At 35.2% G+C, this 16,105-nt stretch overlaps 1 pseudogene; it reads right to left on the bottom strand.

Moving 5' to 3' along the window:
* Positions 1-260: 260 nt before the first annotated feature.
* LOC117198048 (importin subunit alpha-1-like) lies at positions 261-1,217 on the bottom strand (annotated as a pseudogene).
* Between the last annotated feature and the right edge of the window lie 14,888 nt (positions 1,218-16,105).

Raw genomic sequence — 16,105 nt, forward strand, 5'->3', positions numbered from 1 at the left:
ATATACTTTTCTTATGAAAAAGAAGATGGAAAAATTGATATATCTTTACAGTTACAGGTATACTTGTTTATTCATCTCTCCTAGTTGAATGTATAAGGAGCTTATCTGTATTGTTCACTGTTGAATCCTCAGTGTCTGAATTATTATTTAGCATATTGTAAATGCATATTTTATTTGGGTTGAATGAATGAATATTTATAGATATGTTGGCAGTTAAAAAGGAAAAACTGAAAGTGCCTTACATCTATTACATTCTAAACTTATACATCTGTCCCATTGGTGGTATTTCCTATGGTTCTTAAGGCTGGAGTCACAATTGGCTGTTCAGCAGCTCCTAGAAATTTTACAAATTTTGGCAAAACTCTTGTTTTTTTGACTATGTCCGTTAGTTCATTGAACCATCAGTAAGGTAGGACAGCTCAGCAAATATCTCTAAATACTTCTCAACAGTCATGATGCAAAAGTAGGAAGAATTTGCTTAATAGCATCTAAAGGGGGAATAGCATATTATTATAATAAAGATTTGAAAGTGTCCAGATTAGACTATATAAATAACCATGTGCTAAAGATGGCAAATCAATAACTATCAATACAAGTAGAATTAACGAAGTGTTTATTTTGCCATTCTTGATAATGAAATCATTGGAAGCAAACCATTACCTGCAATGTTTCTGAGAGCCTGTACAGCTTTTTCACTGATGTGTGAATGGAGAGATGACAAGACAGCAATTAATGATGTTATAGTACCTTCATCTACCACAGTCTATTCTGGTTTCCCAAAATTTATATTAGCAAGTACACCTAAGCAGATTAAAATTCAATAATACTACAATCAGAGAAAGGTACACATTTTTTAATCAAACCAGCTCAGATTACGTTGTCTATGGAAGGCTTTTTTCCCACACAAAGAATTTTCCAGCAACTTGGGTAGCTTGGAATTGACTTTCCAAATTATTGCTGTTTGTGTCTTTCCCAGTGTCATCAACAGAACAATTTACAAAGACCTAGTTGCTATAAATTACCTGTAGTAGAGAAGTAGCAGCATCAGGAAAAGAACTTACCTTTCTTCTTTTCAGCATCTGGTCATTTTTCTTAGCTTTTCTCTGTTTCATTATAACTTCTATACAGTACTGTCTCATTTCTGTTCTGTGTTTCCCTTTGTTTTCCAAACTGTTAAGGTGGGCAGTTAGCTAATTAGCATTCTTATTGGTGTACATGTTATTAGACAATAGGAGAAAACTAGAAGATAATTGTGGATCTGGCTCAGATTTTATGTGTAGCAGCATTGCGTTTACAGACTTCAAGTTAATACACCCTGGATAACTGAAAAATTATACTTTTAAATTCTAAACTATAAAGGTGTTCAGAGATTGTTTTTATGATATATAGAAAATTAATAAAAGCCTCTATCCTTTTATGGTGGGAAAACACATACATCTCTAGTTAAAGAGGAGCTCGTTTAAAGAAAAATAATATCTTCAAAGAGGGGAAAAGTAATTTGGACAGTATTCTGTATTCAAGTCTATGGTAGAATGATTGTAGAATTATTTTATTTTTAAATGGTAAATTAGAGGTTTAGGGAGAAGGGCTTTAGATTCACCTAGAATTATATCCATTATTTCCTGTTCTTTCTACCATGCTTGTCCTTTTTCAAAATAGTAGTAATAATGATGGTTAGTATTTATTATAAAATGATCATTATTAATGAGAGAAAATCGCATTTCCATTCTTCTTATAACTTTAACATTGAAATACACATAAAGACAAATTCATATAAACAAACTGTGGATGTTGTTTTCCCTGGCTTATAAGCAAAGTAAAACTTAAAATGAGTAGGCAAGGTATAATTAAGATTTAAGTTACTAAATGGCAGCCTAAACCTCTCAGAGAGGTTTTCCTGGTTATAAAAAGAGCTTGGTTTCTAAATTGAAGCTAAAACGTAATCAATGTTAACAAAATTAGCCCCCCATCCCTGGTATTTTGGAAATAACCCATCCCTTTCTTTATTTCCTAGTGGTGTTTCACTGGATTGTCCTTATATTTGAATTTGAGGAAATGTCAGCAAGTTTCTTGCTCCATTTGGTCTGCAGCTTCTATATGCAAGCTTTTGGTAAGGTGCAAAATCTACTTTTTAAAGGCAATTTAATCTTACTATTTTACAATTCTTGTTCACAACTACTATATTTTGGGCCTTAAAACTATCCTTGCTGGGAAACAAGAACATATTTTATGAACTGATGATTTTCACTTCATGGGGGAAATCATTCTAACGATTTTTGAATGCTAGCTATAAAATCTAGATTTTTTAAAAATAGAAAATATCAAATATTTTTTAACTTTTTCTTGTTGAGCAGGATCATCATTATTAGCATGCATTATCTGTATTTTCTGGTGTCTCTCTTCTTTCATACATGTCGCTTGTCATTGTCTTCTACCCACTTCTAGTTTGTTTTGTCTAATCTAGCACTTACCAGGAAAAAGGATAAAAACTTTTAAGAGTTGTGTGTTAATAAAGGCTAATAAGCTTGAATAAGAGGCTTTGTAATAATATGAAGGGCTCTTTTGTATTAATAATAATAATAGTAATAATAATGATAGTTGCCATTTATTAAGCAATATTATGTTTCAGATTCATCCCCATCCCCAATAGGATACCACTCTGTGTTTGATTTATTCTTTTTTATGTATGTGTTCTTGTAATTTTTGTGTATACATTTATTTTAAAATTTGTATAACTTGTATTGCACCATATTTATTCAGTGCTTACCATGCAACTAATATTTAAGACACTAGAGATACAGCAGTAAGCAAAACAAAATTATAATAATTATAGCAATCTAGATGAAAATATATATCTCATTCTGTTTCTTCTTTTCTTACTCAGCACTGTTTTAATATCTTACTCAGCACTGTTTTTAATATCTATCCGTGTTTCCATGGCTATACCTAGTCATTTGCTTTGCCTGCTGCCTAATATTCCATACTCTGAATCTACCACATTTGATTTATTCACTCTTTCAGTGATATACACTTAGTTTGCTTCTAATACTCCAACATCACAAACAACTCTGCAATGAACATCCTCATGCATGCATCCCTACTATGTGAATGAGGGCTGCTATCTTGCCCAACCACCCCCCAATTCTTGTCACTATTCAGCTTTCTAATTTTTGCCAATTTGATTACTATAAAGTGATATCTCATTATTTTGATTTATATTTTTCAAATTGCTAATGCATTTGAGCATCTTTTCATATTCTTTTAGTTTTGGTGAGTTTTCTTTTATGAAATACCTGTTTATATTTGCCAGTTATTCTATTAGAGTTCCTCACCATTTTTACTGACTTATAGGAGTTCCTTTAATAGATTATGGTTTCTAATAGTTATCACACATGTTTGATTAATAAATGATGAAAATGACCAAGCCTTTCACTCTTGTACCATCCTACCTGATTTTGTTACAAAGCTGTGTCGTTAAGGTCACTATCTTGGGGGCTTATTAGAAGCCTTTTTTCTCTTTACTGTTGATTACAGTTACCTGAAATCTGACTTCCCAACAGGTAGACTGTATATTATACTTTTCTTTTTGCCTGTTTTGAAACTCTTAACACACCTTAACAATTTATAATGAAAAACATATTTTAAAATATTTTTGGAACTTGAAAAAACTATACTAATGTTCTACTTGGAAGTATAATAGGATTAGCCAAGAACATTTTGAAAGAGTACTGAGGGGAGCTTCCCTTATCAGATATTAAAATGAATTTTAAAGCTAGATGACTCAAATTAATGTAGTGCTGGAATAAGAATTGACAAGCCAATCAGCAGATAGGATATTTAGCTCAGGAAAAAAACCTAGTGTATCAATTCATCAAGCATCTATTCACTGTTTACCATGAAAACAATATTTATGGCATTAGAGACAGAGCAGTGAGCAAAATGAAATCCCTGCTGTCATGGAGCCTATGTTCTAGTGGCATATATGCAATGAATAAATACACATTTTTCTTTGATATGTAAAATAAATATATATATAGTATATATATATTTTTTCTATATGACTTAGATAATTATGTATGTATGTCACTGAACACAAGTTTGTGTGCCCTATGCACAGTGAGGCCAATCAAACTGAAACGTTGAAGTTTGGAGCAGAGAAATGTTTATTGTAGGGCCATGCAAGGAGAGAGGTGGCTCATGCCCCCCAAACCCTGAACTCCCTGAAGGGTTTCAGCAAAGTATTTTTAAATGCCAGGTGAGGGAGGGGTGTTGCAGGGTATGTGATCAGCTTATGGACAGTTCTCTTGTTGATGGTGAGGTAACAGGGCAGTGTCACAAGGGTTAACATTATCATTCCTTAGGCTGCAGGAGGCCTAGGGACTATGTGCTCGTGGTCAGCAAGTAGTTAACATCTTCCATTTTGTGGTGGTGGTGGGGGGTTACATGTGTAAAACAACTCAGGAAATGTGCATCAGATACTGTTATCTAGGTACTTTAGAAAGGAGCTAAAGCAGAGGATATGGGGGAGGGGCCTGCCTGGGGAAGGCCCCATAGAGTCCTGCTCCATTACATGTATTTAATTTGTGAAAAATTTGTTGGAAAGTACTTCATAAATCATTGGGAGAAAAGCAAAGATTTTTTAACAAATGGAGTTAATGCAGTTAGTTATTTAGAGGAAAAAAAATGATAAACCCTCACTTCTCAAATCAAACTGAGTGGATTAGGTCATTAAATATTTATGATGAAATTATAGAAATCTATAAGAAAATATAGGTGAATTGAAACTGCATGGGAAGAGACTTTAAATTTTTTTAACATTTTATTTTATATTGGAGTATAGTTGATTAAAAATGTGTTAGTTTCAGGTGTACAGCAAAGTGATTCAGTTATACAGATACATGTATCTATTCTTTTTCAAATTATTTTCCCATTTAGGTTGTTACATAATATTGAGCAGAGTTCCCTGTGCTATACAGTAGGTCCTTGTTGGTTTTCCATTTTAAATATAGCAGTGTGTACATGTCCATCCCAAACTTCCTAACTATCCCTTCCCTCCACCCTTCCCCCGGTAACTATAAGTTTGTTCTCTAAGTCTGTGAGTCTGTTTCTGTTTTGTAAATAAGTTCAGTTGCATCATTTATTTTTATATTCAACATATAAGCAATAAAATATGATATTTCTCTTTTTCTGTTTGACTTCACTCAATATGACAATCTCTACTTCCATCCATGTTGTTGCAAATGTCATTATTCCATTTTTTAATGTCTGAGTAATATTTTATTGTATATATGTACCACACCTTCTTTACCCCAGTGTTTATTGCAGCACTGTTTGCAATATCCAAGTCACAGAAGACTTTAAATTTTAAAAGCAGTAAATAAATGGTATTGATGGAGCCCAGTGGGAAGCTGAGCCTCTACACCTACCTGAGAATTAATGAGGCAGAATGAAGTGGTGTGAGTCAGGCTAGTTGACATCATGCTATCCCCCGCTTTGCTTTCCCTTGGTGTCAGTGGGACCCACAGGAATCTAAGTTTCTACCACTACCCAGTATCTGTAAGGAAGAATGAGGTGGCTGGAGCTGAGTCTAGTTTGCATTATGCATACCTCTGCTCCCACAGTGTCAGTGGGGTTCAGTAGGAAGCTGAACTTTCACTCCCACCATGTAGCAAGAAAGTGGTGTGAATCACTCTCAATCCCCACTCACACCCCCACTCAGAGGCAACGAGGTGGTGCATGTCAAGAGGGTGTCCTTACTTTTCCCAGGAAGGTATCAACAGGGCCAAGGAGATTGCTGAAATTCCACCTCACCTGTCTGAAACAAGGCAGTGGGAGTCCACATTCTGCTTTTGCTGGAGTGGTGTTGGTGGCACCAGCAGGTAACTGAACATACACACCCACCCATCCCTCATAATACACATCAAACAAGGGGACTGCCTGCTAAAAAGGAAGATTAAATAGGATCTACAGTCTCATAATATAATATCCAAATTATCCAGGATACCATGAAAAATCATTCATCATACAAAGAACCAAGAAATCACCAAATAGAATGAGAAAAGACAATCAACAAATAATGACATTGATATGAATCAAATGTTGTAAATATCTGACAAAGTTTTTAAAGCAGCCATCATAGAAAATGCTCATTAAGCAATTATAAATTCTCATAAAACAAAAGAAAAATAGAAAATCTCAGCAAAAATTAGAAATTATAAAAAGGAACCAAATAGAAATTATAGAACTGAAAAATACAACAATAAAAAAACTTTATTGGATGAAGTCAAGAGTAGAGATGATAGAGGATAGAATCAGTGAACTTGAGGAAAGATCATTAGAATTTTTTCAGTCTGAACAACAGAGGGAAACATAGACTAAATAATAAATGGAGCCTCAGAGACTTAGGAAAGTAACAAAATACTTAACATTTCTATCTTCAGAGTCCCAGAACTAGAAGAGGAGATTAGGGCTCAAAACTTATTCCAAAGAAATAATGTAACCAAGACATAGAAACAATGTAAGTAGCCATTGATTGATGAATGGATACATAAAATGCCACATATGTATTTTTAAAATCACACAACAAAATATTATTCAGCAATAAACGAAGGAAATCCTGTCATTTGTGGCAACATGGATGAACCTTGAGGGCATTATACTAAGCAAAATAAGTCAGACAGAGAAAGACAAATAGTGTATGATCTCACTTATATGCAGAACCTAAAAAAGTCAAATTCATAGATACATAGTAGATTTGTGGTTGTCAGGGGGTGAGGGAAATGAGATATTGGTCAAAGGTTACACACTTTCAGTTATAAGATGAATAAGTTCTGGATATCTAATATACAGCATGGTGAATATAGCTAACAATATTGTATTGTAGACTTGAAATTTGCTAAGAGAGTAGATCTTAAATGTTCTCACCACATATATAATTATTGTGGTAATCATTTAAATATGCATGTATATCAAATCATCACAATGTATACCTTAAACTTATACAATGTTATTTGTCATTTATACCTAAATAAAGCTAGGAAGACAGAAGCTAAGAAGAAATAATAGCTGAAAACCTCCCAAATCTGTCAAAAGATACAAACCTGCAGTTACAAGAAGCTAAATAAGCTTCAAATTGGATAAACTAAAAACTTATACACCAAGAAATATCAAAACTAAACTTCTGAAAACTCTTTACAAGGAAAAAATCTTGAAAAGAGTGAGAGAAAAATGACACTTTATCCATAGGGGCAAAGCAATTTCTAATGATATTTCTCACCAGAAAACATAGGCACCAGGACAAAGTGGCACAGCACTTTTCAAGTACAGAAAGAAAAGAACTGCCAACTGCAAATCCCATACCTGGCAAACATATCATTCTTGAATGAAGAAGAATTTTCAAAAAGGAACAGTAAGAATTTGTTGCTAGCAATCCTACCCTTAAAAACGACTAAACGGGGCTTCCCTGGTGGCGCAGTAGTTGAGAGTCTGCCTGCCGATGCAGGGGACACGGGTTCATTCCCCAGTCCAGGAAGATCCCACATGCCATGGAGCGGCTAGGCCCGTGAGCCATGGCCGCTGAGCCTGTGCGTCTGGAGCCTGTGCTCCACAACGGGAGAGGCCACAACAGTGAGAGGCCCGTGTACCGCAAAAAAAACAAAAAAACAAAAAAACAAAAAAAACAAAAACAGAAACGACTAAAGGAAGTTCTCTAAGCAAAAAGGAAATGATAAAAAAAAAAAAGGAAATCATAATAAAAGAAGGCTTTGAATTTCAGAAAGGAAAGACAACAGAATGGGTAAACATAGAGCTAAATATAATAGGCTATGGTCATGAGTTACTTAAATCATATTTGGAGACTGAAGCAAAAATCATAGCACCATTTGGTGTGATGCTCAAAATACATGGAAGAAATACTCAAGACAAATATATTTCAAAAATGGGGAGTCTAAAAGGACATAGCAGGTAGTAAAGTTTTTATCTTCACTTGAAGTGGTAAAATGTTGATGAGAGTAGACTGTAATAAGTTTTATATATATATATATATAGTAATACCTAGAGCAACCACTAAAGATACTATTCAAAGTGATATACTCTAAAACACTACAAATAAATCAAGATGGAATCTCCCTAAATGTCCACTAAACGTCCAAATAACCCACAGGAAGGAAAGAAAATTGAGGAAGAAGGACCCAAGGAAACAAACAGAAAATTGATAGTAAAATGACAAGACTTAAGTCTTAACATATCAGTAATTATCTTAAAAATATGTGAGCTAAATGCATAATTTAAAAGGCAGCTGGATTAACAGAAAATGATACAACAATATGCTGCCAACAAGAAATTCACTTCATATACAAAAACATAGGTAGGTTGAAAGTAAAAGGGTTGGAGGAAGATATGCCATGAAAACATTAATCAAAAAATAGCAGAAATGGCTATTTTAATTTCAGATAAAGTAGACTTTGGAGCAAAGAAAATTAAACAAAGAGGGACATTACATAATAATAAAAGGATCAACACACCAGGAAGGCATAAAGATCTAAAATATATAAAGATCTCTCAAAAACCCAGTAGTTAAAAAAAATCTAATTAGAAAATGGGCAAAACACATGAACAAACATTTCACTGAAGAGGGTATACAGATGTCAAAGAAGCCCTGAAAAAATGTTCAACATCATTAGTTTTTCCAACTCTGGTTCTTGCCAGTGTATGTTACCTAATCCTTGCTGCTCCTTGGGGGTGTAATCTCTTTCCTTCCTTATCAGTCTCAGCATGATTTTAACCCTAATTATTAGCCTGGCAGCCAGTAGAAATGACGGCGGGTAGCTCTTGAGGGGGCACCTGTCACCTTGCAATGGAGAGGTTTTTACAACATATTGCATGAAGGAAGTAATATCACTTTTTAGAGGTTAGGTTTAGTGAGATATAATTTACATACAGAAGAATTCACCCTTCGAGGTATACAGTTCTATGAGTTTTCACAAATGCATAGCCTTGTAACTACTACCAAAATGAAAATATAGAAAAGTTCCACCATCTTAAAAAATTCTCTCATTTGCCTTTGGACTCAACTCTTTACTACCATCCTAGCTTCTAGCAGCCACTAATCTGTTTTTTCTCCATATAATTTTGCATTTTGATAAAGTCATATAAAGGAAATCGTATAGTATTCAGCCTTAGACTTTGACTTTTTTTCACTTTCCAAAATCCACTTGAAATTTATCCATGCCATAGAGTGTAACAGTAGTTCTTTTGATGGCTGAGTAGTATTCCATTGTATGGATGTACTACATTTTGTTTATCCATTCACCACTTGAAGGATATATGGGTTATTTCTAGATTTTGTTGATTATGAATAAAGTTACTATAAAAAATCAGTGTACAGATTTTTATGTGAAAATAGTTTATATTTCTCTCTTATATTTACATACTTAGGAGTGTGATTGCTGGGTCATAGGGTAAGTGTATGTTTACTTTGCAAGAAACTGCTGTTGTTTCCTAGCATTTGGCACTCCACTAGTAATGTATGAGACTTCCAGTTATTCCACATTCCTACCAGCATTTGAACTTGTTGGTTTGTTTGATTTAGTCATTCTAATAGGTATTTAATGGTATCTCAGTGTGATTTACCTTTTCCATATTAACATTGTAACCTTTATTGAGACCTTACTGTATATCAGACACAACTTCAATATTTTACACATATCTTATGTAATCCTTTGTGAAATAAAAAATATACCAGACAATTAAGGAAATGATTTTTTATTCAGGCTTTTGCAATAGGGATAACATTTATTAATGAGGACTATCTCAAAGAAAAGGAAGGGGGCCCTCGGTTTTAAAAAAAACAGTTAAGCAAGGGAGTCATAGCCATTGAAGAGGATGAAGAGGGCCTTATTTTGGATATGTTAAGAGCAGAGAAGTCCTTTCCTGGTTAGGTTATCCCTTTCTCACAACATAAAAGGATTTTTCCTCTGGTAACAGGGCTCAGATAAAGTACAACATTGTCACCTCTCACATGACTTGTATGAAGTGTATGCTGTTACCATCTCCATCTTAAGGATAAGGAAAGTGAAGCTTAGGGAAGTTAAGTAACTTTTCAAAGATTACTCAGTTAATGAATGGCCAAGAATCTGTGTTAGACAGAAATGCTTTTCTACAAAAGAGGCTATATTTATATCCCCTGAACGTTATACAGTGCCTGGAATATAAGAGGAGCCCAATAAATGTTAGTTCAATGAATACATGAATGTCAGGCAGTACTGATGTACTGCTAACAGTCAGTTTTAAATATATACCAGGAGATATCAGACCTCCTTCTTAGGCATGTTGACTGGTTTTTGGTATTCCTTTATAGCAAAAAGTACCCAAAGTTATAAGAAAAAAAATAGTTCTAATATGTGACAAAGGGCTTTGTGTTCATGACAGATATTGGTCTGTAGGTTTTTTTTCTTCTTTTAATATCTTTGACTTTGGTGTGATGATAATGCAAGCCTGACAGAATAAGTTGGGAAATATACCCTTCTCTTCAATTTCATGAGAGTTTGTATAGATTTGATAATATTTATTCCTTAATTGTTTGGTAGAATTTACCACTGAAGCCATCTGGGCTTGTGGTTTTAATTTGCAGTTCCCAACAGACTAATGATTTTGAGCATTTTTTCATGTCTTATTTATTGTCCTTATATCTTCTTTGGTAAAGTGTCTGTTCAAAACTTTTTTCCTGTTTTGTATTAGGTTGTTTTCATATTATTGAGTTTTTAAAAGTGCTTTATATATTGTGGATACGAGTTGTGTAGAAAAGTATTAACATAGCAGACCTCAGACTGATAACCTTAAAAAAAAAGCCTACTTGTAAATTTGTCCATTTGCGAGCATCTGGGAACTTGGATTTTGGGAGGGTTCCCATCATCCCCTTATAAGAATGGCTCATAGTGTCTAAACTGTTTACAGAAATAATGCTGAACATCTGTTTTCCTTCTGGAAGTCTGGAATTATGGTACATGCTAGGCAGAGAATGCCTATGTGACCAGCTCCTCTCCACCCCCACCCCACAAAAAATCAAAATGGGCACCAAGTCTTAAATGAGCTTGCCTGGTAGACAACATTTCACATGTCTTTTCGCAGCTTGTTGCTGAATAATTAAATGTTACTTCACCGAGAGAAAACTTTTGGAAGCTTGCACCTGGTTTCCTCTAGACTTTGCCTCACATGCCTTTTTCTTGGCTGATTTTTCTGTTTATTATTTCATTGAGATAAGTAAAAACTGTGAGTACAACTACATGCTGAATACTTTGAGTCCTCCTCATGAATCATTGGATCCCTGGGTGTTTGGGGGGACCACTGACACATAAGTTCTTTGTCAAATATTTTCTTCCAGTCTTTGGCTTATCTTATTTAATTTTACAAACAGTGTCTTTCAAAGAGCAAAATATTTTGGTGGAGTCCAATTTATCAATTTAAAAATTTTATGGTTTATACTTTTGGTGTTGTATTTAAGATATTTTTCCTTTATCCAAGGTCACTAAGAGTTTTTGCCTATGTTTTCTTCCAGAAGTTTTAGACTTTGGGGTTTTATATTTAGGTATGACTCATTTTGAGTTAATTTCTCTATATGGTATGAGGTATGAGTTGAGGTTCATTTTTTGAATGTATATGTCCAATTTTTTCAGCACTTTTTGTTCAAAATAATATTTTCTTCATTGAATTGAGTTTATACTGCTGTGGAAAAACAACTGACCATATATGTATGGGTCTGTTTCTGTACTCTATTTTGTTCCATTATTCTATGTGTCTATCCTTTTAACAATACTGCATTATCTTGATTACTGTAGCTTTATATTAAGTTTTGAAATCAGGTAGTGTGAGTTCTCCAAGTTTCCTAGTCTTTATTTTTATTATTATTATTATTTTTTTTTTTGCGGTACGCGGGCCTCTCACTGTTGTGGCCTCTCCCGTTGTGGAGCACAGGCTCCGGACGCGCAGGCTCAGCGGCCATGGCTCACGGGCCCAGCCGCTCCGCAGCATGTGGGATCTTCCCGGACCGGGGCACGAACCCGTGTCCCCTGCATCGGCAAGCGGACTCTCAACCACTGCGCCACCAGGGAAGCCCTATTATTTTTTTATTGTTAGCTTTTTTCCTTTTACATATTCATTTTAGAATGTGCTTGTGGGTTTCTGTAAACCATGCTGCTGGAATTTTGATTGGGATTAATAAACCTACAAATAATTTTGGAGAAAATTCACATCTTAACAATATTGAGGCTTTCAATCCATGAAAATGATATATTTCTCCATTTATTTAGCCCTCCTTTAAGTTCTTTGATCAGTGTTTTGTAATTTTTAGTGTACAGACCTTGTATGTATTGTGTAAGATTTGTAACTAAGTATTTCACGAATTTTGGAGCTATTGTAAATGGTGCTGTTTTGTTTGTATCTGACTTCCCAATGGTTCATTGCTAGTGTGTATAAATATAAAAATATTTTTGGTTTATATATATTGATCTTATATCCTGTGACCTTAATAAAACTGTTTATTAGTTCTAGTACTGTTTTTGTAGATTATTTGGAATTTTCTAAGCTGAGGATAAAGTTTTATTTCTTCCTTTCCAATCCATATGCCTTTTATTTATGTTTCTTGTCTTACTGGATATGTTAGGATCGCCAGTGTGATGTAGGATAGATGTAGTGAGCATGGGCTGATTCATATGCTTGTTCCCAACTTAGGTACAATTGACAAGCAATAAACTGTATGTTTAAAGTGTGCAGTTTAATATGTTTCGACATGCATACACCTATGGAGCCATCACCACTATTAAGTGTCAAGAAAAGGGCAATGCCTATTGATTCAACTGGTAAAGATACAGTGAGCCACTTTTAGATTCAGTTGATTACTTTATATGTACGGTGAAAAGAGTATCCAAACATGCTAGCTCCCCATGGTCTTTGTCTACACACTAAAAAGTATGATAGCAAAGTGAAAGGGGACAGATGACTGTAATGAGAGTTGTAGGATACCCCATTGCTGAGGAGCCAATTTTAGACTATAACTATCCTGTTTTATAGTCTGTAGCCTTATTCTCAGGGGAGTAGAGCAAAAGCCCCATACCTCACTGGAACAAAGGAGGTGATGAGAAACTCTCATAGCAGCCTTCCAGGGAAGGTAGGGGGAAGTTGGAGAAGTTCCATTGGAACTTCTCCATTGGAGAAGTTCCTCTAAGGCTTTCCATCTTCTTGTGTTCCGGGAGGGTCACAAGGTATTTTCAAAGACACAGAATAACTGTTCAAGCCTTTACTTGCATGGCTTACGTGGACATATGGAAGTTTGATGCTATGACAGAGCTGTTACCGTATTTTTTATATATATATATATATATATATATATATGTGTATATATATATATACACACACACACACACACACACATATATATATACATACACATATGAAAATATAATCACTATCAAGATAATGAGTATATCACTCCATAAATTTCCTTATGCCCATTTTATAATCCTTGCCTTACACCCCACCCTGTGCACAACCCCCCTCATCACCACCACACACAGTCCTTAAGCAACCACTCATCTGATTATGGTTACTGTAGGTTAGTTTGCACTTTCTAAAGTTTTATATAAACAAAATCACCATTTGTAACTTTTGGAGTCTGACTTCTTTCACATTGCCTAATACATTTTAAATTCATCCATGTCATAGATTGTAACAGTAGTTCATTCTTTTATTTTTATTGCTGAGCAGTATTCTATTATATGGATATGTTACAATTTGTGTATCCATTCATCTATTGATGGGCATTCGGCAGTTTCCAGTTTTCGACTGTTATAAATAAAACATTTGTGAATCTTAATACACAGGTCTTTATATGAACATTTCTTTTCTTTCCCTTGGATATACCCCTAGAAGTGGAGTGGTTGGATCATACTGTAATTGTATGTTTAAGTTTTAAAGAAATTGTCAAACTGTTTTCCAAAGTGGTTGTACCATTTTATATTTCCACCAATAGTGTAAAAGAGTTATTCTGCATCCTCACCAACATTTGGTATGGTCAATCTTTTTTAATTTTAGCCAGTGTAATATGCTGTGGTATCTCATTGTGGTTTTAATTTGCATTTCCCCAATGACTAGTGATGCTGAGCATGTTTTCACATGGTGCTATGAACTGAATGTTTGTGTTCCCCCCAAATTAATGTGTTGAAGGGCTAATCGTCAATGTAATGGTGTATGGGACTTTTGAGACATAATTAGTTCATGACAATGGAGGTTTTATAATGGTATTAGTGCCTTTATAAGAAGAGACATGAGAAAGCACCCTTGTGCTTGCACTCTCGCACTTTCTCTCCACTCCTTTCCCTTTCCCTTTCCCTTTCTCTTTCTCTCTGTCTCTCTCTCTTGGCCATGTGAAGACACAATGAGAAGGAAGCTGTCTACAAGCTAAGAAGCAGGCCTTTACCAGATACAAGATCTTCTGGTGCCTTGATCTTGGGCTTTCCAGCCTCTAGAACTGTGAGAAATAAATTTATGTTGTATAAACCACCCAATCTACAGTATTCAGTTATAGCAGCCTGATCTAAGAAATTGGTACCAAGAAGCAGGATGCTACTATAAAAAATGCCTAAAAGTATGGAAGCTACTTTGGAACTAAGTAATTGGTAGAGATTGTAAAAGTTTTGAGGTGCATGCTAGAAAAAGACAATATTGCCACGAAGGGAATAATGACAGCAATTCTGGTGAGAGCTCAGAAAGAAAAGAATAGAGAAAGCTTCCATTTTCTTAGAGAATACATGAATAATAATGTAGAGAATGTTGTTAAAAAAATGTGGTCACTAAAGGCCATTCTGATGAGGTTTTAGATAGAAATGAGGAACATGTTATTGGACAAGGGAGAAAAGGCAGTCCTTGTTATAAAGAGGCAACAAACTTGGCTGAATTTTGTTCATGTTCTAGTGTTTTGTGGAAGTAGAATTTGTGAATGATAAAATTAGATATTTAGCTGAGGAGATTTCTAAGCGAAGTGTTGAAGGGGCAGCTTGGTTTTCTCTGACTGCTTATAGTAAACTGTAAGAAGAGAGAAATAAATTGAAGAAGGAATTGTTAAGCAAAATGGAACCAGAACTTAAAGATTTGGAAAATCCTCAGCCTGTCCATATTACCAAAAATTAAAGAAAGCATGTTCTGAAGAGTGGGTGGGGCCAACATATCATCTGTTAAAAAGATTAATATGGGTAAGAACCAGAGACCTAAACAGTCACCCCACTCAGGAACACTGGCATTTTGAAAAGAAAGGGACAGAGACAGGATGAAATGAAGGAAGATTGTCAGATTTCTTAGACTGTACATTACTGGACCATAGAGCTATTCAGCTGTGAACATGCACTGTTCTTCAAGATGAGGGAAGAATGACCCTGAAGGTGATTCAGAGATCAGCAGGGCTATTGCTGTGTTTTCAGTGGGCCAGATGACCTCCAAAGGAAGCCATGAGAGGGAGACCCCGTCCAGCAGAGCTCTAGGGACATGACCCTTGCCTGGCAGAATCGAGGCATGTGACATGATGTTGGTGGCACCCAGGGATTGACATTGCTGCCCCACTGGGCCTGAAGGGCAGAGCACTGAGCTAAAGAAAAATATTCTCATTCCTTAAGATCTAATGGGATTTGCCCTGTTAGGTTTTAGACTTGCTTAGAATCTGTCACCTGTTCCTTCTTTCCTGTGTCTCTCTTTTGAAATATGAATGTCTACCCAAGCCTGTCCCACCATTGTATTTTGGAAGCACATAGCATGTTTGGTTTCACAGGGTCACAGCTGGAGAGGAATTTTGTCTTAGGATGAATCATGCCTCGAGCCTCATCCATATCTGATTTATATGAGACTTTGATCTTTAGACTTTATAGCTGATGCTGGAACCAGTTAAGACTTTTACCACTGTTGAGATGGAATGAATGTATTTTTCATATGAGAAGTACATGAATTTGGGGGAGCCAAGGGGGGTATGCTATGCATGAGTGATTGTGTTCCCTAAAACTTCATATGTTGAAGCCCTAATTCCCAATATGATAGTATTTGTGGGTGAGAACTTCAGGAAGTAATT

The sequence above is a fragment of the Orcinus orca genome, chromosome X, assembly GCF_937001465.1.
Source record: "Orcinus orca chromosome X, mOrcOrc1.1, whole genome shotgun sequence".
Lineage (NCBI taxonomy): Eukaryota > Metazoa > Chordata > Mammalia > Artiodactyla > Delphinidae > Orcinus > Orcinus orca.